Source organism: Papio anubis, chromosome 8, assembly GCF_008728515.1.
Source record: "Papio anubis isolate 15944 chromosome 8, Panubis1.0, whole genome shotgun sequence".
Lineage (NCBI taxonomy): Eukaryota > Metazoa > Chordata > Mammalia > Primates > Cercopithecidae > Papio > Papio anubis.
The window spans coordinates 102373928-102399152 of NC_044983.1; the positions used below are offsets into that span (position 1 = coordinate 102373928).

The window sequence follows — 25225 nt, forward strand, 5'->3', positions numbered from 1 at the left end:
TTAGCATCACATGGGTACTTCTTAGGGTTGTAATTTGTCAGCTCCCACCACAAACCTAATGAGTCAGATTCTGAGGATAAGGCTCGGCAATCTATGGTCTAACCAACCCTCCAGGTGATTGGGATACACAGTCAAGCTTCAAAATGATTGGATTAAAGCATTGGGTACCATGGCAAGAGATGTGTCTATACTAATTGAATATTTATAGAGTTTACAAAGACAATGTTATATGTGGAATTATACACTTCAAGGTATCTGCCACTTTTGGCTATTTATTTGAAAAGAGAAAAGGTTCAAGATAAAGTTTATTATTTACTTATATTATTTTGATAAGTTGTATAAATATATACCTTTTTGTAACATTAGGCCATATTATACATTCTTTTGTATTTTGTTTTTGCTAGCTTATTATTTTGAGCATTTCCCCATGGATTTTGAATTCTATCAATCGGTTCTAAAAACTCATGGAAAATATTTTTAACGACTGCAAAGTGCTTCATCATGTGGATAGGCCATAATTTAATTTACTATTTCTTATGTTGGATTTTAAAAACTGTTTCCTTTACTTTTATAAATACTACAATGATGAAAAACATTTGCATAGACATTTTTCTGCATCTGTTTTCCCATAGTAGATTCCTATAAATAAAGTTATTATATTAAGTACCTATTCTGTTTATCTGTGTGCCTATTATGGTAAAATACCCATCTCCTCTGGCTATAAGACTGGCATGTGTCCCAGACTGGGCCAATTATGATATCCATTTTTTCACCACACAAACACGTTCAGGAGCAGTTATGTGACCCAGACTGGTTCAATCAGCTTATTGATTGGGTACTGCAGGGCAATCATACCCCACCTCCCCCACTCCCTCACCCTAGAGAGTGTGAAAAAACCTAACGGTGGTGGAAAGTAATGAAATTAATTTGATGAGAGAAACAGAGGCAAGGAACATCCAAATCTTCAATGCTTTCTAGCTTCACTTTTTCAGAACAAAAGCACTTAAAAAATACTGCAGCAAGCTGGATTTAATATTTGACTAATACCTTAGGCCTTGAAGAATATTCGGGCTATTGCATTAAATCTATACATTAGCTTGAGAACATTGAACACATTTAGTATTTGGCCTTCCTACTTGGAAGCAGATTATATTTCTCTAATTATATGGATTTTCTTTTATAACGTACAGTAAGATTTTGTGATTTTTTCCATATATGAACATATTCTTTATAAAGTACATTCTTAGGCGTGCCATTTTTTTTTTTTAACAATGAGCTTTTTTATTTGATCTCTATTGCTGCTGTATCAAATTACTACAAACTTAGTGGTTTAAAACAACACAAATCTATTATCTTACAGTTCTCGAGGTCAGAAGTCCAAAGGGGCCTCACTGGTGTAAGAGCAAGATGTCGGCAGGGCTGTGTTCCTTCTGGAGGCTCTAAGGAAGAACATATTTCATTGCCTTTTATAGTTCCCAGATGCTGACCTGCTTCGATCTTCAAAGCCAGCAATGGCCAGTTGAGCTGTTCTACCGAAATCATCTCTCTGATTCTGATTCGGCTCCCTCCTTCTCTATTTAAGAATTTATGTAAATTTACATTAGGCCCACCTGAAGAATCTCCTTGTTTCAAGGTCAGCTAATTAGCAACTACATTCTACCTACAACCTTAATTCACCTTTGCCATGTAACCTAATATATTCACAGGTTGTAGAGATTAGGACGTGGACTTTTGAGGCAGCATTATTCTGCCAACCAACACACCTCATTATACGTTTATATTTTCTACTTATATATACGTACAAATACACTTTTTTTTTGCTTTCATAGCAAAACTCCTCAATTGTGTCTCTGTATTCTCTTGTGACACTGTCTCTCGAATGTATTGTCATAATGGTTTCATTCCCATAATTCTACTAGAAACTTAGCTGAAGGTTATCAATTACCCACACTGTGCCAAACCTAAAGATCAAGAGAGAGTTCTCATCTGGGTAGGTTTACTGACATTCATGAAATCTGAATGATTTTGCACAAGGAAAGTATTTCTTGCTCACACTACTGTTGGTTGAAAGTTGCAGTAGGAGGAGGGCTGCTCCACGCCACAACTGTATGACCAAGTACTTTCCCAGCAATGGCTTCATCATCCCCTAGAGCCCTCGAATCATCCCCTGGATTCTTGGAATACAACTGGCAGATGAGGGAAGAGAAAAAAGAAGAAAATGGTGCAAAGTTTACTATTTACAAAGAGGTTAGTGTTAAAAATGATGCACAATATAGCTACTACATTCCATTGGGCCTAATTCAGTGTCATTGCCACACCTAACTGCTAAATATAATGGGAATTGAATATAGCTCTATGGCTGGGAGAATAGGAAAATGGGGTTTAGGGAGCACATACCACTGTCGCTGACACATTAACCAGTCACATGCATTTGATGCAGTTGGTTAGTCCATTTCTAATCCTCCACTATCTCCCTGAGTCCAACCCAGGTAGTTCCTGTTTGTGATGATTTAGTTCTGTAGAAGCCTCTTATTTTCTTTCCCAAACTTCTCCTTCATCTTATTTTCTATTATTTATTAGTGCTCTGTTCTTCCTTACTCCTGAGTATTTTTTCACTTCTCCCCTGACTATGACAACATTTTGTCATTTTCTACACATCTTTGATATTTATATCCCATAGTGAACAATCCCCTTCCTCACTAATTCATTTAAATAACCTTCTACTTTGATAAAATAATTTAAATCTGAACATTTCTCTGCAAACTTCTCAGTGAGTGATAAATATTTTCCCTTAATTCACATCAGAAGGGAAATCCACCTAAGAGAAAGACTTGGCTTTCTTTTTTAGCAAGAATTTTACTTGTTTTTTCAAGCCCAAATCCTCAGTAATTTGTTTTAAGCTTTAGCTATCTAAAATTTAATCTGCCATTACTACTAACATTAATAATCATATATAGCATTTGTTGATCTATTTGCCAAGCACTAAAATGAGTATATATTTTCATTTATTCCACAAAACAATAGCTGATTTTCCCCTAATTTCAAAGAAAAGCTATCTCTCTGCTTTTAGCATGTGAAATCTCATTTGTTTAACAACATAATAATTATCTGAGGGTGTTTTCTGATTATTTTTCTTGACTTCCTACGATATTTGATCCTATCAAAAACCCCTTTCTATAATGATATTAGCTAGCACGTATCATGTGCCAATTGTGGGCCAAATTGTTAAGTGCCTTATGAGAACTGAGATATTTAATACTCCAAAACATTGGTATTTTGTGTCCCATTTTAGAGATGAGGAAATGGAGGCACAGAAGTATTTAAGAACTTGCCTATCATCACATGGTTTCACAAATAGATGAACAGGACCCCAGGTGGTAACCTAGAGTCACCAGGAGGATCCCAGTGTCTGTAAGTGTACAGTTTTCCTATCATGGCCTATTTGCACCTGTCCTGGACTCTCCTGTATACCGATACTATGCTAAAGTTCTTCCTCCTCTTCTTTACATCCATTATCTTTGTCTATTGATAATTTCCTGTGCTGTAGATTTTCTGTTTTATAAAATGATAATTTATTAGAATTAGAAATAAGGGAAGGGTTTTTTGTGTGTTACTTTAATTGTGTCCTTTAAGACAATAATCTCATTTTTATAGTATCAAAAAGAATAAAATACCTAGGAATAAATTTACCCAAAAAAGTGAGAGATCTGTATAATAAAACTATGTAATACTGATGAAAGAAATTGAGAAAGACACAAATAAATGTCGAGATACCCCATTTTGTGGAAGATTTAATATTGTTTAAATGCCCATACTACACAAAATAATATGCGGATTTGACACAATACCCATCAAAATTGCAAAGACATTTCTCACAAAACAGACAAATGGTTCCAAAATTCATAGAACCACAAAAGACACAAAATAGGCAAAAAAAAAAAAGTCTTGGGAAAAAAACAAATTTGGAGCCATTAAACTTCCTAATTTGAAATTATATTAAAAAGGTACAGTATCCAACCCCAAATGGTAACATTAGGCTGGAAAGTCACAAAACCTTCATGGATCAGGTATTTGGTTTTGACTAGTGTCCCATGCCAAACTAAGTGCTGTTTTTCAAAAGGTATGTACTTTGCACCTGTGCCATCAAGGCGATGAATCCAAAACCCAAGGGACTCCTGTGGGTATAGGGGTGCTTCACTTTTCCAAACACTCCAATCATCAAAATCATTAGCCACAGAGAATTATAGTTCAAAGAGATCAGTTGTGTAGAAAACATGCAAAGCTCACTGGGCAATTTTAAACATAAGCTTTTGGTCTGGGCCCCACTCAATGGATGCTTATCTGTGGACTAGTTAGTATCATTTTCCAAGCAGAATGCTACTTGAGGCATGTACTATCTCCAGTATTGAAAGAGTTCAATAAATTGCTGGATCTCTTTTTGGAGATGATGTGGGAAAGACACAGTAGGTTTTATTTTTTTTTTTCTTGACAGCCAATAGGATTGAGAGCCTTAGTATGCACTCATATAGGGCCAAAATATTAATACTCCTTGGCTAGCAGGTCCCTAAATTTTATTGAAGTATTAAACCTCAGTAGCCACCCTTGTTAGTAGAAATGTAATATTACAACAATCAGGGCCTTGGACACTGAGAATTCTGACTAGTAACCAGCAGGATATCATCTGTTTAGTGAAAACTTCAGACATCAGATGATGGAGACATTAATGTTATTCTGGCCCACCTCCTGATAGCAAATGGCAAGGTGCCTCTTTTAGAGTACTGCAAATGTATATCGGAGGCCTTCCTGCATGAAGGCACATTGGTCTTTGTCCTTGGGTGCCAGTGGGATAGAAAAGAAAGTGTTGGCAATATTCAACATAACATACCAAGTGTCTTCAGTCTGTGCAAAGGCTTTTGAGGCTATAGCAGCAATGACTGGATATAAATTTTGCAATTATCAACAACCTGTGAGCCCCCATCTCCCATTGTCTTTTGCATTGCCCATGTGGGATTGTTAAATTTTGCAAGTCTTACTATCTTTGCTTCCTTTAAGACCTTAATAAAGGTTGTGACTTACATGTTCAAAAAGGAATTACAGTAGTCAAAACAGTATGATACTAGCATAAGAACAGACACGTAGAGCAATGGGACAAAACAGAGAATGCAGAATAAAAGCAAGCATATATGATCAATGAATTTTCAACGAGGGCCACAATAAATGGTGTTAGGAAAACTGGATATCCGGATATCCGCCTGTAAAAGAATGAAGCTGGACTCTTACACCGCATACAAAAATCAACTCAAAATAGATTAAATACCTACAAGTAAGACCTGAAACTGTAAAGCTCCTAGAATAAAAGATGCAGAAAATGTGGTCTTGGAAATGATTTTATTTATTTTTCTTTTTTTCTCTTTTTTATTATACTTTAAGTTCTGGAGTACATGTGCAGAATGTGCAGTTTTGTTACATAGGTATACACATGCCATGGTGGTTTGCTCTACCCATCAACCTGTCACCTACATTAGGTATTTCTCTCAATGCTATCCCTCCCCTAGCTTCTCACCCGTCAACAGGCCCTGGCATGTGAGGTTCCCCTCCCTGTGTCCACGTGTTCTCATTGTTCAACTCCTGCTTATGAGTGAGAACATGTGGTGTTTGGTTTTCTGTTTTTGTGATAGTTTGCTGAGAATGATGGTTTCCAACTAATCCATCCCTGCAAAAAAGAAGACATGAACTTATCCTTTTTTATGTGGCTGCATGGTATTCCATGGTGTATATGTACACATTTTTTATGAAATCCAGTCTATCTTTGATGGACATTTCGGTTGGTTCCAAGTCTTTGCTATTGTGAATAGTCCTGCAATAAACATATATGTCCATATGTCTTTATAGTAGAATAATTTATAATCCTTTGGGTATATACCCAGTAATGCGATCACTGGGTCAAATGGTATTTACAATTCTAGATCCTTGAGGAATCGCCACACTGTCTTCCACAATGGTTGAACGTTTACTCCCACCAACAGTGTAAAAGAGTTCCTATTTCTCCACATCCTCTCCAGCATCTGTTGTTTCCTGACTTTTTAATGAGCGCCATTCTAACTGGCATGAGATGGTATGTCGTTGTGGTTTTGATTTGCATTTCTCTAATGACCAGTGATGATTAGCATTTTTTCATATGTCTGTCAGCTACATAAATGTCTTCTTTTGAGAACTGTCTGTTCATACCCTTTGCCCACTTTTTGATGGGGTTGTTTTTTTCTTGTAAATTTGTTCAAGTTCTTGTAGATTCTGGGTATGAACCCTTTGTCAGGTGGATAGATTGCATAAATTTCCTCCCATTCTGTAGGTTGCCTGTTCACTCTGATGATAGTTTCTTTTGCTGTGCAGAAACTCTTTAGTTTAATGAGATCCCATTTGTCAATTTTGGCTTTTGTTGCCATTGCTTTTGGTATTTTAGACCTGAAGTCTCTGCCCATGCCTATGTCCTGAATGTTACTGCCTAGATTTTCTTCTAGGGATTTTATGATCCTAGGTATTATGTTTAAGTCTTTGATCCATCTTGAGTTGATTTTTGTATAAGGTATAAGGAAGGGGTCCAGTTTCAATTTTCTGCGTATGGATAGCCAGTTTTCCCAACACCATTTATTAAATAGAGACTCTTTTCCCCATTGCTTGTTTGTGTCAGGTTTGTCAAAGATCAGATGGTTGTAGATGTATGGTGTTATTTCTGAGGCCTCTGTTCTGTTCCATTGGTCTATATATCTGTTTTGGTACCAGTACCATGCTGTTTTGGTCACTGTGGCCTTGTAGTGTGATTTGAAGTCAGGTAGCATGATGCCTGCAGCTTTGTTCTTCTTGCCCAAGATTGTCTTGGCTATGTGGGCTGTTTTATGGTTTCATATGAAGTTTAAAGTAGTTTTTTTTTTTCCAATTCTGTGAAGAAAGTCACTGGTAGCTTGATGGGGATAGCATTGAATCTATAAATTACTTTGGGCATTATGGCCATTTTCACAATATGGATTCTTCCTATCCATGAGCATGGAATGTTTTTCCATTTGTTTGTGTCCTCCCTTATATCCTTAAGCAGTGGTTTGTAGTTCTCCTTGAAGAGGTCCTTCACATCCCCTGTAAGTTGGATTCCTAGTTAATTTATTCTCTTAGTAGCAATTGTGAATGGGAGTGCACTCATAATTTGGCTCTCTGTTGGTCTGTTATTGGTGTATAGGACTGCTTGTGATTTTTGCACATTGATTTTGTATCCTGAGACTTTCCTGAGGTTGCTTATCAGTTTAAGGAGATTTGTGGCTGAGAAGATGGGATTTTCTAAATATACAATCATATCATCTGCAAGCAGAGACAATTTAACTTCCTCTCTTCCTATTTGAATACCCTTTATTTCCTTCTCTTGCCTGATTGCCCTGGCCAGAACTCCTAATACAGGTTGAATAGGAGTGGTGAGAGAGGGCATCCGTGTTTTGTGCCAGTTTTCAAGGGGAATGCTTCCTGTTTTTGCCCATTCAGTATGATATTGACTGTGGGTTTGTCATAAACAGCTCTTAGTATTTTGACATACATTCCCTTGATACCTAGTTTATTGAGTTTTTAGCATGAAGGGCTGTTGAATTTTGTCAAAGGCCTTTTCTGCATCTATGGAGATAATAATGTGGTTTTTGTCATTGGTTGTGTTTATGTGATGGATTACATTTATTGATTTGCATATGCTGAACCAGTCTTGCATCCCAGGGATGAAGCTGATTTGATTGTGGTGGATAAGCTTTTTGATGCACTGCTGGATTTGGTTTGCCAGTATTTTATTAAGGATTTTTGCATTGATGGTCATCAGGGATATTGGCCTGAAATTTTCTTTTTTGTTCTGTCTTTGCTAGGTTTTGATATCAGGATGATGCTGGCCTCATAAAATGAGTTAGGGAGGACTCCCTCTTTTTCTATTGTTTGAATAGTTTCAGAAGGAATGGTACCAGCTCCTCTTTAGAATTTGACTGTGAATCCGTCTGGTCCTGGAGTTTTTTGGGTTGATAGGCTATTAATTACTGCCTCAGTTTCAGAACTTGCTATTGGTTTATTCAGGAATTGGACTTCTTCCTGGTTTAGACTTGGAAGGGTGTATGTTTCCAGGAATTTATCCATTTCTTCTAGGTTTTCTAGTTTATTTGCATAGAGGTGTTTATAGTATTCTCTGATGATAGTTTGTATTTCTGTGGGATCTGTGGTGATATTTCCTATATCATTTTTTAATTGCATCTATTTGATTCTTCTCTATTGTCTTCTTTATTAGTCTGACTAGCGGTCTACCTATTTTGTTGATCATTTCAAAAACTCAGCTCCTGGATTCATTGATTTTTTGAAGGGTTTTTTGTGTCTCTATCTCCTTCAGTTCTGCTCTGATCTTAGTTATTTCTTGTCTTCTGCTAGATTTTGAATTTGTTTGCTCTTGCTTCTCTAGTTCTTTTAATTTTGATGTTAGGGTGTCTATTTTAGATGTTTCCTGCTTTCTCTTATGGGCAATTAGTGATATAAATTTCCTGCTACACACTGCTTTAAATGTGTGCCAGAGATTCTGGTACATTGTGTCTTCATTCTCATTGGTTTCAAGAACATCTTTATTTCTGCCTTCATTTCATTATTTACCCAGTAGTCATTCAGGAGCAGGTTGTTCAGTTTCCATGTAGTTGTGCAGTTTTGAGTGATTTTCTTAATCCTGAGTTCTAATTTGATTGCACTGTGCTATGAGAGACTGTTATGATTTCCATTCTTTTGCGTTTGCTGAGGAGTGTTTTACTTCCAATTCTGTGGTCACTTTTAGAATAAGTGTGATGAGGTGCTGAGAAGAATGTATATTCTGTTGATTTGGGGTGGAGAGTTCTGTAGATTAGGTCTGCTTGGTCCAGAGCTGAGTTCAAGTCCTGAACATCCTTGTTAATTTTCTCTCGTTGATCTGTCTAATATTGACAGTGGGGTGTTAAAGTCTCCCATTATTTTTGTGTGGGAGTCTAAGTCTCTTTGTAGGTCTCTAAAACTTGCTTTATGAATCTAGGTGCTCCTGTATTGCATGCATATATATTTAGAATAGTTAGCTCTTCTTGCTGTGTTGATCCCTTTACCATTATGTAATGACCTTCTTTGTCTCTTTTGATCTTTATTGGTTTAATGTCTGTTTTATTAGAGATTAGGATTGCAACTCATGCTTTTTTCTTTTTTCTTTTTCTTTTTCTTTTTGCTTTCCATTTGTTTGATAAGTATTCCTCTGTCCCTTTATTTTGAGCCTATGTGTGTCTTTGCACATGAGATGCGTCTCCTGAATACAGCACACTGATGGGTCTTGACTCTTTATCCAATTTGCCAGTCTGTATATTTTAATTGGGGGCATTTAGCACATTTAAATTTAAGGTTAATATTGTTATGTGTGACTTTGATCCTGTCATTATGATCCTATCTGGTTGTTTTGCCCGTTAGTTGATGCAGTTTCTTCATAGTGTCAATGTTCTTTACAATTTGGTATGTTTTTGCAGCTGGTACCAGTTGTTCTTTTCCATGTTTAGTGCTTCCTTCAGGAACTCTTGTAAGGCAGGCCTGGTGGTCACAAAATTTCTCAGCCTTTGCTTGTCTGTAAAGGATTTTATTTCTCCTTCATGTGTGAAGCTTAGTTTGGCTGGATATGAAATTCTGTGTTGAAAATTCTTTTCTTTAAGGATGTTGAATATTGGCCCCCACTCTCTTCTGGCTTGTACAGTTTCTGCAGAGAGATCCACTGTTAGTTTGATGGGCTTCCCTTTGTGGGTAACCCAACCTTTCTCTCTGGCTGCCCTTAACATTTTCTCCTTAATTTCAACTTTGATGAATCTGACGATTATGTGTCTTGGGGTTGCTCTTCTCGAGGAGTATCTTTGTGGTGTTCTCTTTATTTCCTGAATCCGAATGTTGGCTTTTCTTGCTAGGTTGGAGAAGTTCTTCTGGATTATATCCTGAAGAGTTTTCCAACTTGGTTCCATTCTCCCTGTCACTTTCAGGTACACCAATCAAATGTAGGTTTGGTCTTTTCACATAGTCCCATATTTCTTGGAGGCTTTGTTGATTCTTTTTTTTTTTTTTTTTCTTTTTTCTCTAATCTTGTCTTCTCTCTTTATTTCATTAAGTTGATCTTTAGTCACTGAGATCCTTTCTTCTGCTTGATGGATTCGGCTATTGATACTTGTGTTTGCTTCATGAAGTTCTCGTGCTGTGTTTTTCAGCTCCATCAGGTCATTTATGTTCTTCTCTACACTGGTTATTCTAGTTAGCAATTCGTCTAACCTTTTTCAAAGCTTCCTTGCATTGGGTTAGAACCTGCTCCTTTAGCTTGGAGGAGTTTGTTATTACTCACCCTCTGAAGCCTACTACTGTCACTTCGTCAGACTCATTCTCTGTCCAGTTTTGTTCCCTTGCTGGTGAGGAGTTGTGATCCTTTGCAGGAGAATAGGCATTCTGGTTTTTGGAATTCTCAGTCTTTTTGCGCTGGTTTCTCCCCATGTTTGTGGATTTATCTATCTTTGGTCTTTGATGTTGGTGACCTTTGGATGGGGTCTTTAAGTGGACGTGCTATTCCTTTCTGTTTGTTAGTCTGGCCTCTCTGCTGCTGGTCTGCTGGAGGTCCATTACAGACCCTGTTTGCCTGGGTATCACCAGCAGAGGCTGTAGAACAGCAAAGATTGCTGCCTGTTCTTTCTTCTGGAAGCTTCATCTGCCAGATGCCACCAGAGCTCTCCTGTATGAGGTGTCTGTCAGTCCCTACTGAGAGGTGTCTCCCAATCAGGACACACAGGGGTCAGGGACCCACTTGAGGAGGCAGTCTGACCCTTAGCAGAACTCGAATGCTGTGCTGGGAGGTCTGTTGCTCTCTTCAGAGCCATCAGGCAGGGATGTTTAAGTCTGCTTGTAAGTCCCAGAATGGGGCTGCTGCCTTTTTTTCAAAGATGTCCCGCCCAGAGAAGAGAAATCTGGCAGTCTGGCCACAGCAGCATTGCTGAGCTGCAGTAGGATCTGCCCAGTTCGACCTTCCCAGCAGCTTTGTTTACACTGTGAGCATAAAACCATCTACTCAAGCCTCAGCAATGGTGGATGCCCCTTCCCTCACCAAGCTGGAGTATCCCAGGTGGATCTCAGACTGCTGCTGTGCTTCCAGTGAGAATTTCAAGCCAGTGGATCTTAGTTTCCTGGGCTCTGTAGAGGTGGGACCCACTAGCTCCCTGGTTCAGCATCCCTTTCCAGGGGAGTGAATGGTTCTGTCTCACTGGCATTCCAGGCACCACTGGGTTATGGGGGAAAAAAAAAAAAAAAAAAAGAACTCCTGCAGCTAGTTTGGTGTCTGCCCAAATGGCCACCCAGTTTTGTGCTTGAAACCCAGGGCCCTGGTGGGGTAGGCACCAGAGGGAATCTCCTGGTTCGCATGTTGCGAAGACCATGGGACAAGCACGGCATCTGTGCCAGAGTTCCTCAGGCTCAGTCCCTCATGGCTTCCCTTGGGTAAGGGAGAAAATTCCCTGACCCCTCGCGCTTCCCAGGTGATGCAATCAATGTCCCACCCTCCCTCCATGGGATGCACCCACTGTCCAACCAGTCCCAATGAGATGAACTGGGTACCTCAGTTGGAAATGCTGAAATCACCCGCCTTCTGTGTTGATCTTGCTAGGAGCTGCAGACTGGAGTTGTTCCTATGTGGCCATCTTGCCAGCAATTGATTTTTTTTTTTTTTTTTTTTAATATGACACCAAAAGCTCAGGCAACTAAAGCACAAATAAAGGATTAAGACTGTATCAAACTAAAAAGCTGTTGTACAGCAAAAACATGCAATCAATAAAATGAAAAGGCAGCCTACAGATTGGGAGAAAATATTTGCAATCTATATCTGATAAGTGGTTCAGAGTATGTAAGGAACTCTAAAAACTCAATAGCAAAATCCCAAAATAATATAATTTAAAAATGGGCAAAAGACTTGAATAGACATTTTTTCCAGAGACAATATAAAAATGGCCAACAGTTACATAAAAAGGTGTTCATCATCACTAATTATCAGGGAAGTGCATATCAAAGCCACAATGAGGTATCACTTCACTCCTGTTAGATTGGCCATTATCAAATACACCAGAGATGACAAATTCTGGTGAGGGTGAAGGGACAAGAGAACACTTGTACCTTGTTGGTGCTAATGTAAATTGGTACAGCTGTTATGGAAAACAGTATGGAGGTTCCTCACACTGTTCATCAGATTAAAAATAGAACTGCCATATGACTCTGGATATATATCCAAAGCACCTCAGAGATATCTGCTCTTGTATGTTCACTGTAGCACTTTTCACAATAGTGGAAACGTGGAAACAACCCATGTGTCCACTGACAAATGAATAAAGAAAATGTGAGATATCACACACACACACACACACATACACACAATGTGATACATACACACATATGAAATGTTATTCAGCCTTTTGAAAGAAGGAAATTCTGCCATTTGCAACAGCCTGGGTGAACCTGGAGGAGGTTATGCTAAGTGAAATGAGTCAGAAACAGAAATAAAAAACACTGCATGATCTTCCTTATATGTGGAGTCCATAAAAAAGTAGAATACATAGAAACAGAGGGTAGAATGGAGCCTACCAGGGGAGGGAGTGGGGGAGAAAATTGCAAGATGCTGACGAAAGGGTACAAATGTGAAGATATGTAGGAGGAATAACTCTAGAGATCTAATGTACACTATGATGACTAGAAGGTCCTATGGAAGGTGATAGATAGGATAAATTTCTTGACTATAGTAATCATTTCACTATGTGTATATATATCGAAACATCCTGTTGTACATCTTAAATATTTATAATTAAAACAGAAAAAGTAGACATAGATAAAAGAAAACTAATTGTGTTCATATGTATATATTTTCTTTCCAAATTTTTAGTATTTCTCAGGTAAAATTAGAATTATGATTTGATTTTCATGAGGTCATCTATCAGCTATTTTTAAAAGTCTATACTTTTGCTGATTTATTAAAATTTTGCTTAATAAGATACCATTTTGGGATTTAAGAATCAAATACAAATTCACCCTTTTTCATTTCTATAGATGTCTATTTATGATAGGAAGCAATGATAGTAACTTTTGAGAAAGATTTGAAGTTCAAGTTCAATAAGCATGATAAATATATAAGCATGATAACACAGGCATGATAAATAAAGAGAGAATTAGAAAGCTTCATGTGTATACCCCATAGCTGGATGAGTTTACTATCCATGAATTGATGGCATAGTCCTTAGCAAGCAACAGGCAATAAGAACAAATATTGTCTCATATCCTTCTTGACTAATCAAACTCTTGTGGTAAACTGAGTCATGAGATTATACACAAGTCATTGTAAATCAAGTGGAATAAAATAAGCTTTGGGGTAACTTAATCCAGAAAATCTCCTGGTGATCAACAAATTCTGGTAATTATAATTTAGGGAATTCATGTGCTTAGATGAAAACTAATAAACAAATATTTCCCAGTGTCACAGCATTGTCGGAAAAAAGTTTCCATGTTTATTAACAGTATAAGAAAATTTAAAAGATTGAAGATATATTGATGTTTCTATTAATAACATATTCTAAAAATATTTATTAGGCTTTCATTATAAGGAATGTAGGTACATTCTTATTTGAACACCAAGGTTGACCTCAACCCAATGACACTTGTCAACTTTGAAAGTGAAGAATGTAAAAATGCCTGGATTTCCATGGTGATTTAACTGACCCTTTACATCAGTTATTATTCTTGTGGATTTGTAGTTCAAAGAAAGGTCCATAGTTTAGCCCATTACAAAGTACTATATGCTCCAACACATGTGAACTGCACCAAACATTTACCTAGATTTACAGGATTTCTTTTGCATCCAGAAGAAACCTCGGATACTTAGTTAAGGTTTCCTACATTTTGATTTGATTTTTTTCTCCTAGTTTTCCTGATGTATAATCTACATCTCCATATGTTTATATTTGGTCAACACAAGCTATAAAAATACACGCAAAATTAAGGGTAGGATAAAGTCAATTATCCAAATAATACAAATCAAGATAATTTCACCTTCAATCTGCAACTTGTTATTAACAAAAGTTTGATCTTCGTGTTTTTTTCCGTTGAAGTACTTTTAAATCTAGTCAAAGTGTTGGTCACCAGAGTATATTATTGTAATAATATCATCAGCAACATATAAAATTCTTCTATGCTTTTTATTCTACTCTTTCTACCTCTAGATGGTTATGTTTGCATAAGTTTGGGTTAGGTCATGTAATATTTGTATAGACTTTTAAAATTATCTAAATTTAATTCACCAGTGGTTGAAAAAGTACCATGAAATCTTGTTTTATAGTCTTAACTGTAGCACGTAAATCTGCTCTGCAGACCATAACAGCAGCAATGTAATGAAGATACTTGCTAGCATCAGTCATGATGGCATGGAATTAGAAGGGAGTGGCTCATTTGGGTAACATACTTCCCTTGGGTCTGAAGCTGATTGATATAAGGCTTATAGCTAATAGGTCTTATCGCCTTCAATGACAGAATTGGCTAGAGGCCCAGACAAAGATCATTTCATTGGATGAATGATTATTAATTCTAAAGATAATATAAATCAAAGGATTTAAAAATGGGGGCTGTTATATTCATCACAACTGGAATCTTTGACGAATTTAACAGCTCCCATCTTCCCAGCACAGGCAGACTGACCCATGTTAATGCTGTGTAGGATTTCAATAGAAGAAAAGGTTCAGGCTAACAGGATCACCAACCTCTGTCGCTCAGACTCCAGGCAAGGTCGATGTAACATAATCTGGGAGCCACCAGATGTCGTACATACGTTGTTCATTATTTGATTTCTCCAAGTACATGTAGTAAGTGCTGGAAAGAGAAAGAATTGCTGTAGCTGTTAAGAGGATTCTTTCCAGAGCAGTGTTGAGTTTACTGATAAAATTTACTTCCTCTAACATTGTACATGCAGTTTAGAAAAGAACGGCTACCTCATTCATGGGAAACATTTTAGTTAACTTGAAACGTACTAATTATTTTTATGATGGTTCAATTTTCCTGAACATAGTGTTTTTATTTTCAATTGCCCCTCAAGCTGACTTTGTTTTTTATTCATTCAGTGAACAAATCCTGATTGAGTATTTTCTATTTAACCATCACTTATTAGGTGCCTGGGATACAAAGGTAAATAAGATTTTCCCTCTCCTCAAGGATCACACAGTTCAGGCAGTGAGTTAGAGAAATAAGCCAAATAGCAGAGCACAGTTATGATGTGGTCCTAGGTTACATTCTCAGAAAGCAGATACTGAGATAGAGTTTGGGGTGCAGGATGTTTATTAGGGTTAAACACCTGTGAAAAGATGGCGGTGGAAATAGAAATGGGCAGGGAGGAAAGTTCAAATGTGCTGCAGGTCTGCCAAAGCACTGGGCAACATGGTGGGACTTCTAGGACAAGTATTGCCCACCAGAGCTGTCCCATGTCAGCCTGGGCCTTTAAATCTTTGTCTCACTCAGTGGCTAGATATGGGCTGCCCTAGGAAGGCATGACCTTGGGTGAGGCTGAGGTCACTCTTTGTAGCTGAGGCATACCCTGAAGCTGACATTTGAAGGCTGCCTCATGACCACACTTCCTGTAAGCTCAGAAGCAAGTCCTTTCTTATAGGGGATTTTGGGTAGTGCATTACAGTACAGACCACATACACATAGGATGCTATGAAACCCTAGAGGAATGTTACAACGCAGCCTCAGGGAGTAGATCATAGATAGGGAATCCACAATGAATCTTAAAAATAACAATAATATTAACTAAGATTTATTGGATTATTACCATATGCCAAATATAATATGAAATCCTTGACATGGATTATCTCATTTAATATTTCCCACAAACCTAGGAGATAGATAAGTAACTACAATTCTCAGGTTACAAATGAAGCTGTAGCAGTTTAAAGATTAAGCAACTTGTCAAAGGCTATGCAGTTGGATTCAATCCTAGGCTCTAATGGCTTCAAGACCCATTGCATAAAGATATGAACTGTCTAGCAAAGTTCTTGACATAGAGTGCAAATGTAATAAATATTTGGTGAAGGAAGATGAAGGGAAAGGAGGGAAGGAGATGGGTTGAGGGAAGAAGGAAGATAAATAAGAAGGTAAAAAGTTACCTTTAAATAACTGCAAGAAGATGGATATGGTCAAATGGGTGACTCCCAAGCCCTATTAAGATGCTCTCAAATTTGTCCTTAAAAATTTGAATGAGTAGTAAGCGTGTTGTTTGTGTTCTCGGTATGAGAAGATACTCCTTCTGAGATTATTTCCTCCCATCTTCTGTTTTTTAAAAGATATATATGTGATTAATCTTTCTCCAGTATACACCACAATTATTCTATTACATTGGTATTGTTTACAGAGGTCTTTGCATCTTATCAAACTACCTAATTGTCTTAGGGACCACATGATTCCTGGCTCTAAAAGATTGTCATCATTCCTACAGCATTATCGTAGGGTGTCTACTGGATTGACTTCCTAGAATTTGATGGTCAGGTAATTTCAGCTTCTACTTTCGTGACTCTTTTCCAGCATTCTCCCTTTCTATACATTTTATATTCATCATTCTATCTTATCTGCTATCCAGCAGAACTTGTCTTTTGTTCAGTTACCATGTCCAATGGACATGTGTTTTTGTAAGCCACAAGCCCAATTTCAGAAATATTAGAATAGCTAAGTTCTTGACCATTCTGTTTTACCTTAAACATAAAATGTTGTTAAGGGTTATTGAAAAGACTACATATGATGCTACTTATGATACCAGTGTCAGCCTATTGGTACTTTTAATTTCCTATAAGACTTTGTCTTTTAATCTCATATAAGGGTTTGAAGGTATTGTTGATTAGATATTCTACTTTCTGTCTGTATTTTAACTTATGTAGCCCTATTTTAAAGCCCATTCTTCATGGTTTCTGGAGCCAGGAACAGTACCACCTATAAATAGAGCCTTATATTTACAGACACTGCGGCAGAAAAAGAATGATAAAATAGAAGAGGTGGGTGACACTATAATTCCTTTTTACATGAATTTGGAAGATATGACAGGTCAGAAAAATCATTTCTGATGATAGGCCTCTGAAACCCAGACTTCCAGCAGTGCTTCAAACTACTAACAGAAATCCAGTTTTTTACTTCATAACAATCTATAAAATATAAAGTCATAGAAGCCGAGACATCTCTGATCAGCAGATGCTGTAGCCCCAATCAGGACCCTGTGGATGTTCTATTTTCTTCTGAATACAAGTGACCTGGACTGTTACCAGCATGATGTCCTGGGCCAGGACGCTTGGAACGATTTGGGAAAGAAGACCAGAATAGAGAGTGTTGAAGGAAGGATGTGCTTAGCATCAAATCCAAGGTTTAGTGAGTGTTAGCAGAGAAGAAAGAGGGAATCAAGTACAGATATGAAAATGGTATTGACCAGGGAAGAGGGAGGAGATGGGTTGAAAAGTTCAGGACATAGATGGTTAATAAAGGCAAGATTTGGGGAATGTCTCCCATTTAGTTCAAGGAAGGGTTGGCTTAACATGCGTGCATCTGGTAGTGGCTGTGGAGAGTGGTACTGTTGTTGGCAATATGGGGAGTTGGAGATGAAGAGAGCTATGTGATCTCAGAACAAACATTCTACTCATTTTTTTTTTGTTTTTTGTCTGAGGCTAGTCCTGAGTCTTACATGTACTTACATATGTTAGATATAACAGTGATTTCCAAAGTACCTTTTACTTGATCAGTGGGCAAAATCCTGTATGAAGCCTCAGTACATAAAAGATAGAAGGAATAAGTTCTACTGTTCTATAGCACAATAAAGTGGCTATATTGAACAATTAATTGTTGTACATATCAAAATAGTTGAAAGAAATGATTTGAAATGTTCCCAACACAAATAGATGATAAATGTTTTGAAGTGATGGATATCCTAAATACTCTGATTTGATCATTATGTATTTGTATACATCTATTAAAATATCATATGTACTTCATAAACATGTATAATTATCATGTATCAATTAAAACAAAGCAGAGTTTCCCTGGTTGAAGTAGGTGGCAGCTGGTACCAATGGGGGACCTTAAGAAGGAGCTGTTAGGAGTTTCTACAGGTTTAATGGTGTTTGAGAGGATACGTGGGATGAAGGCAGAGCCCTTGATTCAAATTAAAATATAGAATATTTTTGTATGGATATTTTGCATGTGTTAATAGTTGAATGTGTAGTTATTTTACACTTAAAGTCATTTAATGTAATTAACTAAATTTAACTTTTGGTATTATTAGGTCATTTATGGTAAAATACGTAGATTGACAGTAACTCTAAATCCAGACTGCCTGGGATTTTGTTCCAGTTACATTGCTTACCTTGAACAAATTCCTTATTCTTTCTGTGTTTCAGTTTTCTCACTGGTAAAACTGCATCTACCTTATAGGTACTATTATGAGGATTAAATAAATTAATACATTTAAAACACTTAGAATGGTCCCTGGTATATGGTATGTGTTATATCAATATTTTTTATTTTGTCATTAATTTTCCGTACCTTCTATTGGCAAACAGATTGCAAACTTCTTGGAGTCAGAGGCATTATTTATGTCTCTTTTTATCTTGATTGGAATACTATTTTGCATCTAGTTCAGGAAAGTAATGAACTAATTATCCAACTATGAAGTGAGTAATTAGTCTCATACAAAAGCACCCTTAGGGGTTGAAAGCATAATAATGAATAAAACAGTGCTTTTGAAAAACTTGCAGATTAATGACCCTAAATTAAGTAAATCAAGGAAAATATAATTAAATGCAATTAATTAAATGTAATTTAATGTAAAATAATTTAGCAAAATATCTGTCCTAGAGGTATGACAAAAAATTTTTCAGGAGAACAGATACTTAGGTTGGTTTTCTTTTCCCTTGGTAACAACATCCAGAATTGTATTTGAGTTAAAATTTGAAGGGTGCATTATTAGAGTTTCCTAGTTCCAAAAGTGACAGACGTTTTGCCCAAAGGGATAAATGTATATAAAGGCATAGAGGCAAAAGGAAAAACCACCCACAACAGGAAATTTGAAAATAGCAAATAGGCCTTTGGATCCTGAAGGAGGGAGAAGATGTGACTTAGGCTGGACATAATGGTAAGCAGGAACCCAAATGCAGAAAGCCAAGTATGCCATTTAAAATTCAGGACTTAATCCTGTAGGAATTGAGTAACTGAAGGTTTCTGTGAATAAATATTTGTGGATACTGACAATGTCTATTCTGGATTGGACAACACTGTGAAGCTCCCATTGGGGTTTTGGGGTCTTTATATGTACACACATTTTTAAAAATGAAAAACTAAAAATAAAGAACTTTGCTCTTTAGTGGCTCCAACTAAGCATCCTTGAAGGTCACTCCAAATAACAGAGAGAATATGCATTTTGAACTATTCACTTTTCCAGGTTTAATTTGGAAATCATGTTTTTCTGTAGAGAAATTAGATTTTTCTTTAGAAATAGTAAAATGCCAGAATCATAATTGTGGGAAGTTTTCACTTGGACAGAAACCGTACTGTTCATAGTGTACTATAATTTTGTAGAAGGAACAAAAGGAGCTGAACTTGGCCATAACACATTCTTCCTTTAAATTTACGAGAATGAGAATGGTCAAAGTACATAAGGTAGCCTATGTGAGACTTTGCTTTGGTCTTTCCTTTTGTACCTTTCTTTCTTTATCTTTAGCACTTGTTTATGTCTGTATTGTTTCATTAGATAGTTTAGGCCCTTAGGTTTCTATTTTTTTGCTTAACCCATAGCAAAAATTTAGTAATAGTAGTTACATAAGTGAATAACATAGTCTTACATTCCATACCAACTAAATTATATAAAATCCATGACAAATAATACATTTATCAATTACATATGGAAATAAAAAATCTTACCAAATCTCCATCCCTTGAATATTATGATTATAGAGGAAGAGGAGGTCTTCCATCTTGAGATCACCTGCAAGCCTCTCTTGTCCTTCTTGCTGCTTTCAATGCTAATGATCTCACAGCCCTTCTGGGACCCATGCTCCTGGACCCTGGAAATGGGTCACTTTCTCAAAGTTGACCTCTAACAGGTAACATGTTTTGTTAATAGGAAAGCAAAAGAAAGAAAACAAAATAAAACCTGTAGTTTTGTCAGGGCATCAACATTTTCCAACTAAGAATATTACCTTATGTTGAAAAGCATATGGTTTTCAGAATTAGATCTGGGTTCAGAATTGAGCTCTAATTTTTATGTGACCAAGCTTGTGAACTTGGGCAATTTACTTTCCCAACCACAAAATGAGGATTAGTAATATCTACCTCCTAGAGTTGTTTTGAAGATTAAAGAGGAAAAAAAATATGGGAGCTCTAGGCATAGTGAGCATTGTCTGTTACAAATAGAAGGCATCCATTGGACCCTGTTTGTATACCCAGACCACCACCTTATCCACTTCCTGACTTCTGAAAGCCTCTCCTTTTCTGGAGATCTGAATCATGAAGCTTGCCTAGAAATAGTATTGTAAATAATAGTCAGCTGATTGGTCTATGACGGATTACATTGAGAATTATGACAGACCTTCCCAGTATAAGAAGCACTTTTTCCTGTGGTTCTGTGGTTGAGATAGCCCTACTCACTCCACTTACCAATTACAAGAGTAGTCATAAACTCCAGATCCAATCAATCAGAGTATTTCTCCCTTTAGCTAAAGAGATTGGTTAAGGGATGGACAAGTGGCATGTAATCTCAGTCAGAACACTTCTTCTCTAGCTTTTCACCATAAATGTTAGTGACACTATTACTCTCCATTGGGAGACTGATAAGTTGGCAGGATATAGGTCAGCCATCTTGCCTACCACATAAAAGAGAATTGTCTGAAGGAGAGACACTCATGTAGCATTATTTTACTACAGATATCCCAGTAGCCATTTTATTCCTAGCCTTCATCTTTTTATTCCTCATCTGTTTTGAGGTGGGTTTCTGTTATTTGCAAAGAAAAGAATTCTGAAAAATACACATCTTGGCTTCTGGAAGAATATACTTTGATTACAAAGATTTTAAAGAACTATCTATCAGGTTTTTTTGCACATTTATAATTGTCTAAAGACAACTGTATTTTGGAAAGCATATATATATATAAAATATTTAACATTTTTCAATTTTTACATTCCTAGTATTCACAGCTAGACTGAGATTTATAAAGTGGATTAAGAGTTGGTTGCATCAATTGAAGCATGTTCGTATGGAAGCTGCATGGCTAATTCTTATGCTCAAATGCACCTCAGCAGCAGAAGAGGCCACTTGGCTTAAGAATCCCATGAAAAGTCAACACCAGCACCAAAAACGAAACCATAGACATGTTGAGGATATTCAAAGGTGTTAATCAGGGCAAGTGCTTGACTAAGCTGCTGGATTACAAGCCCCTGACAGCTCCTCTAGAATCTCTGAAATATCTGCAGTGTGGTACTCTACACCTCACCACTGTCTGGTGACAAGGGATATACTACAATCAAGGTGAAGATATAAAGGGAAGTATATTTCTTAAAAAAAGTAAAGAAAATGACAGTTTATATTGACAAATGATACTAAACATTTATTTTCCCAAAGGTATAAAACCCAGGAACACAGTCTTCTTGGAGACTCATGATCACCTATAAGCATGCTAGTAAATCATCTGGTGTTCATTTAGTCATCTATCTAGCAGATATTTATTGGATTCTCAATGAGTGTCAGTTACTGTTGTAAATGCTGTGGATATAGCATTCCACAATACAGACAAAAAAGTCCTTGCCCTCATGGGGATTACATTCCAGCACAGGCAATTTAAAATAAATACAAGAAATACATAGTGTCTGGCTGGGGCTAAGTGCTGTGGGGAATCATAATGCATGGAAGAGGGAAGAAGGAATGCTTTGAGTGGGAATGGAGTTGTACTTTAAACATGAGAATGGCTTAACAAAGGAGAGGTGAAGGAGCAAGGCACTGAGGTATCTGGGGGAAGAGTATTCAAAGAGATGGGAAGAACCATTGTGAAAGTCCCCAGGCAAGGGTATGTCTGGTGTGCTAGGAAACGGCAAGGAAGCAAAGAAGTCAGTGTGGCTGGTGAAAAGTGAAGGTAGGAAAGACACATTCAAAAAAGTAGCAGGGGCCAGATCATGTACAGAACCTCAGAGTCAGTCTATGTAATGGGCTTTAATAACAGTTTTCAGCAGAAGGGCAACATGATCTGAATTAATTTTTTTTGATACTAAATCCTCTATTAAGAGCTAGATTTTTTTATTGATAAGTAAGAGTTGTACATATTTTGGAGTACATGCGACATTTTTATATATCTACAATATGTAATAATCAATTCAGGGTAATTGGGATATCCATTACTTTAAACATTTATCTTTTCTTTGTGTTGGGAATATTCTAATTTTTCTCTTCTAGCTATTTTGAAATATACAATAAATTATTGTTAACTATAATTTCCCTACTGTGCTATCAAATAGCAGAAATTTTTTCTTCTATGTAACTGCATTTTTGTACCCATTAACCAACTTCTTTTCATCTACTCCCAACCCCCACCCTTCCAAGCTTCGGGTACCTGCCATTCGACTCTCTACCTCCACGAGATCCAGTTTTTCAACTCCCAATGTGAATGAGAACAAGGAATATTTGTTTTTCTATGCCTGGCTTATTTCACTTATAATAAGGACCTCAAGTTCTATCCATGTTGTTGCAAATGACAGGATCTCATTCTTTTTATGGCTGAATAATATTCTCTTGTGTATCTATACCACATTTTTAATCAATTTATCTGTTAATGGACACTCAGGTTGGTTCAATATTTTGGCTATTGTGAACAGTGCTGCAACAAACATGGGAATGTGATATATTTTGGATATACTGATTTCCTTTCTTTTGGATATATACCTAACACTGGGATTGCTAGATCATATAGTAGGTCTATTTTTAGTTTTTTAAAGGAACTCCATACTGTTTCCCATAATGGCTGTACTAATTTATATTCCTACCAACAGTGTATGAACATTATCTTTTCTTGACATCCTCACTATCATTTGTTGCTGTTTTTTTTTTTTTTTGTCTTTTTGATATAGCCTTTCTAACTGGTGCGAGATATAGCTTATTGTGCTTTTAATTTGTATTTCCCTCATGATTAATGATAAAATATTTTCCTACACCTGTTGACTATTTCTGTGTCTTCTTTTGAAAAATATCTATTCAGGTTTTTGCCTATTTTAAAACTGGGTTATTTGGTTTTTCTGCTGTTAAGTGATTGGAGTTCCTTATATATTCTCATTTTTGCTCCCTTGCTACACGGACAGGGATAGGTAGCTGTCTCTTCACTTTGTTGATTGTGGTTGGGATGGGTGTCTCTTTGCTCTGTTGATTGTTTTCTTTGCTGTTCAGAAGCCTTTTAGCTTGATGTAGTCTCATTTGTTATTTTTGCTTTTGTTGCCTATGCTTTTGAGGTCTTACCCGAAACATCTTTGCTCAGACCAATGTCCTGTAGCATTTCCCTAATGTTTTCTTCTAGCAAAATTTTAGGTCTTAAATGTAAGTATTAAATCAATTTTGAGTTTATTTTTGTATATGGTAAAAGATGGGGATCTAGTTTCACTGTGCATATAGGTATCTAGTTTTCCCAACATCATTTATAAGATGGCTGTCCTTTCCCTAATGCATATTCTTGGCACCTTTGTTGAGAATGAGTTGTTTGTTGTATTAGTCCATTCACATGCTGCTATAAGGACATACCCAAGACTGGGCGATTTATAAAGGAAATAGGTTTAATTGAATTACAGTTCTACAGGGCTGGGGAGGCCTCAGGAAACTTATAATCATGGTGGAAGGGGAAGAAAACACGTCTGTCTTCATATGGCAGCAGCAAGGAGAAGTGCCAGGCAAAACAGGAAAAAGCCCCTTATAAAACCATCAGATCTCATGAGAACTCACTCATGGTCATGAGAACAGTATGGAGGTTACCATCTCATGATTTAATTACCTATTCAGTTACTGGGTCCCTCTGACAACATGTGGGGATTATGGGGACTATAATTCAAAATGAGATTTGGGTGGGGACACAGCCAAACCATATCATTCTGTCCTTGGGCCCTCCCAAATCTCAGGTCCTCACATTTGCAAACATAATCATTCCTTTCTAACCATCCCCCAAAATCTTAACTCATTTCAGCATTAATTCAAAAGTTCAAGTCCAAAGTCTCATCTGAAACAAGGCACGTCTCTTTCAAGTATGATCCTAAAATCAAAAACAAGTTAGCTACTTCCTAGATACAATGGGGGTACAGGCACTGGGTAAATACAACCATTCCAGATGGGAGAAGTTGGCCAAAACAAAGAGGCTACAGGCCCCACGCAAGTCTGAAATCCAATAGGGCAGTCATTAAACCTTAAAGTTGCAGAATGATCTCCTTTGACTCCATGTCTCATATCCAGGGCATGCTGATGCAAGAGGTGGGCTCCCATAGTCTTGTGCAGCTCCACCTTGTGGCTTTGCAGGGTATAGCTCCCCTCCTGGTTGCTTTCATGGGCTGGCATTGACTGTCTGCAGCTTTTCCAGGTGCACAGTGTAAGCTGGCAGTGAATCTACCATTCTGGGGCTCAAAGTTGGTGGCCCTCTTCTCACAGCTGCACCAGCCAGTGCCTTAGTGGGGACTCTGTGTGGGGGCTATGACCCCACATTTCCCTTTCACACTGCCCTAGTAGAGGTTCTCCAGAAGGACTCCACCCCTGTAGCAGACTTCTTCCTGGACATCCAGGCATTTCCATACATCCTCTGAAATCTAGGCAGACGTTCCCAAACTTCAATTCAATTCTTATCTTCTGCACACACAAAGGACCAACACCATGTGGAAACAGGCAAGGCTGGGGGCTTGCACCCTATGAAGCAACATCCTGAGCTATAACTTGGCCCATTTTACTCATGGCTGGAGGGGCTAGGATGGAGTCCCGAGGCTGCACACAGCAGGGGTCCCCTGGACCCAACTCAGGAAACCATTTTTCCCTCCTAGGCCTCCAGGCCTGTGATGGGAAGAATAGCCATGAAGGTCTCTGACATGACCTGGAGACATTTCTCCATAGTCTTTGTGATTAACATTCAGCTCATCA

General features: G+C 37.4%; 1 long non-coding RNA gene across 1 annotated transcript; it reads right to left on the bottom strand.

The window, feature by feature from the left end:
- Positions 1 to 1011: 1011 nt before the first annotated feature.
- LOC103887037 lies at positions 1012 to 20192 on the bottom strand. Its single transcript, XR_004185897.1, has 3 exons — positions 16215 to 20192; positions 14817 to 14925; positions 1012 to 1439 (listed from the first exon to the last, which is right to left on the bottom strand). It is a non-coding gene; the product is annotated as an uncharacterized LOC103887037 (long non-coding RNA).
- Positions 20193 to 25225: the final 5033 nt, after the last annotated feature.